A 3,318-nucleotide genomic window follows, 5' to 3' on the forward strand; every position below is an offset into this window, starting at 1 on the left:
GATGGGGTTTCACCATGTTGACCAGGATGGTCTCGATCTCTTGACCTCGTGATCCACCCGCCTCGGCCTCCCAAAGTGCTGGGATTACAGGCTTGAGCCACCGCGCCCGGCCTGGTCTCGAACTCTTAACCTCAGGTCATCCGCCTACCTTGGCCTCCCAAAGTGCTGGGGTTACAGGCATGAGCCACCATGCCTAGCCAGGTCCACTTTATTAGATGAGAAAAGGTCACTCTAGTCTCACTTTGGTTTTTTTGTTGGTGGTGGTGTTTTTTGTTTTGTTTTGTTTTTGAGACAGAGTCTCACTCTGTTTCCTAGGCTATTGTGCAGTGGCGTCATTTCAGCTCACTGCAAACTCTGCCTCCTGGGCTCAAGTGATTCTCCTGCCTCCGCCTCCCAAGTAGCTGGGACCACAGGCATGTGCCACAACCTAGGCTAATTTTTTTGTAGTTTTAGTAGAGACAAGGTTTTACCATATTGGCCAGTCTGGTCTCGAACTCCTGACCTCAGGTGATCCACCAACCTTGGCCTCCCAATGTGTTGAGATTATAGGCATGAGCCGCCATGCCCTGCCTTAGTCCCACTTTTGGAATCAGAAAATGAATCTTTTTTTTTTTTTTTTTGAGACGGAGTCTCACACTGTCACCTGGCCTGGAGTGCAGTGGCATGATCTCAGCTCACTGCAACCTCTGTCTCCCAAGTTCAAGCAGTTTTCATGCCTCAGCCTCCAGAGTAGCTAGGATTACAGCTGCCTGCCACCACACCCGGCTAATTTTTTGTATTTTTAGTAGAGACGGGGTTTCACTATGTTGACCAGGATGGTCTGGAACGCCTGATCTCAAGTGATCCATCCACCTCTGCCTCGCAAAGTGCTGGGATTACAGGCATGAGCCACCGCGACTGGCCAGAGGAAATGAATCTTTAACCAGTGGCACCACCCAACACACACACACTTTTTGTGATATGACAAAAGATTGCTTAATTTTCATTTGGCAAGCAAGGAAACAAACAAGTCAATGGTGACTATCATCTATTATCAACATGTTTTGAGGAAAGAATGTACATAGGAATATGACCTCAAACTAAAGAGAAAAGATCTTATATTGAATATATTTAATTCTATTTAAAGACTCACTACATTGTCTCTTGCTTTTTCTCATTTCATCATGGTAGTAAAATGGACCAGTGAATGCCCTAGCATGGAGTCTGGGAAGAACATAATTAGCCCGCGATCTCCTTTAGGCAGGGAGTGGTATTTGTTCATTTGTGTATTTGCGGGACCTAACTCAGAGCCAGGCTCATAGGGCTTACTACATCTTTGTGGAAGAGAAGAAGGGAGGAAGGAAGTCCTCATTGGAGGACCAGGATAGGAGACAGCTCTTAAGCCCCCTTGTACTTGGGACCCTGGAACAATTGCCTCCACCAAATTCTACTCTGTGACCTCTGTTTTTTTGGTTGGGAGAGGGACAGAGTTTCGCTCTTGTTGCTCAGGCTGGAGTGCAATGGTACGATCTTGGCTCACTGCAATTTCTGCTTTCTGGATTCAAGCAATTCTCCAGCCTCAACATCCCAAGTAGCTGGGATTACTGGCGTACACCAGCACACCCAGCTAATTTTTGTATTTTTAGTAGAGACGGGGTTTCACCATGCTGGCCGGGCTGGTCTCCAACTCCTGACCTCAGGTGATCCACCCACCTCAGCCTCACAAAGTGCTGGGATTACAGGCATGGGCTACCTCACAGGGCCCTGTATTTGTGGTTTCTATCCCTATCTCCCCTATAAGACTGTGGTTCTTGAAGGGCAGGTACCATGATTTTTTCTGTTCTCACATCTCCAGTGTCTGACACCAGTTGTGAATAAATAACTGAAAGGAAAAAACCCAAGGAATCAACCAGCTAACGTCCCTTCTCTCTGGGCAGTTCAGAATCAGAGACAACTATGGATTAAGGGACTACAATTAAGTTCTGTGAAAGTTGTCAAAATTAAAATAAAGTCACCAATGTTAAGAAAACTCAGGGCAGACCATGAAGAGAGGGTTTTCATGCTTGTATGCCTGATTTAAGAAAAAAAATCACAAAAGACTGTAAAACCTACAACCTTGCACAAAGGCCTTCACATTACATAAAAAAATACTTCTGTGAGGACATCTGCCCAGCAACTGCCTTCGGCATCACCCTTGGTATTGATCTTTAAAGCCAAGGATAATTATTTTAAAATAATTATGGAATCTTCCTAATTTTTCCTTTAAAAGCCTTTGTCAGGTTAGGCACAGTGGCTCACACCTGTAATACTAGCACTTGGGGAGGTTGAGGCATGTGGATCGCTTGAGTCCAGGAGTTTGAAACCAGCCTGGGCAACATGAAAAAACCCCATCTCTACATAAAATATAAAAATTAGCCAGGCAGTGGGACACAGTGGTTCACACCTGTAATCCCTGCACTTTGGGAGGCTGAGGCATGAGGAACATGAAGTCAGAAGTTTAAGACCAGCCTGACCAATATGGTAAAACCCCGTCTTTACTAAAAATACAAAAATTAGCTGGGCGTGGGGGCTCACACCTGTAGTCCCAGCTACTCAGGAGGCTGAGGCAGGAGAATCACTTGAACCCAGGAGGCGGAGGTTGCAGTAAGCCAAGGTCGCGCCATTGCGCTAGAGCCAGAGTAACAGAGCAAAACTGTGTCTCAAAAAAAAAAAAAAAAAAATGAGCCAAGCATGATGGTACATGCCTATAGTCCCAGCTACTCTGGAGGCTAAGGTGGGAGGATTTCTTGAGCCTGGGAGGCGGAGGCTGCAGTAAGCCGAGATCGCACCACTGCACTCCAGCCTGGACAAGAGCCAGACCGTGTCTCAGAAAAAGACTTAGTCTTCCTTTACCCCCCTGAATACTCATGCCATAGTAATGGCATGCACATTTCCATTGCACTGCTCTATTCCAAAGTAAAGGTATTTTCTTTTAGAGAGTCTCTCTGATCGTTATTTAGGTTGACAGTTCCTTCTCGCATAGGGTATAAAAAGTGGTCTGAGGCTGGGTGTGGTGGCTCATGCCTATAATCCCAGCACTTTGGGAGGCCAAGGCAGGTGGATCCCCTGAGGTCAGGAGATTGATACCATCCTGGCTAACACAGTGAAACCCCATCTCTACTAAAAATACAGAAAAATTAGCTGGGCATGGTGGCACGTGCCCGTAGTCCCAGCAACTCAGGAAGCTGAGGCAGGAGAATCACTTGAACCCAGGAGGTAGAGGTTGCAGTGAGCCAAGATTGTGCCACTGCACTCCAGCCTAGGTGACAGAGGGTGACTCCATCTCAAAAAAAATTTTGG

The 3,318-nt window shown here is 46.5% G+C and overlaps 1 pseudogene; it reads right to left on the reverse strand.

Moving 5' to 3' along the window:
- The window catches only part of LOC108284295, a 19,476-nt pseudogene that overhangs the window by 14,893 nt on the left and 1,265 nt on the right, over positions 1-3,318 (reverse strand).

The sequence above is a fragment of the Cebus imitator genome, unplaced genomic scaffold, assembly GCF_001604975.1.
Source record: "Cebus imitator isolate Cc_AM_T3 unplaced genomic scaffold, Cebus_imitator-1.0 Scaffold274, whole genome shotgun sequence".
Taxonomy (NCBI): domain Eukaryota; kingdom Metazoa; phylum Chordata; class Mammalia; order Primates; family Cebidae; genus Cebus; species Cebus imitator.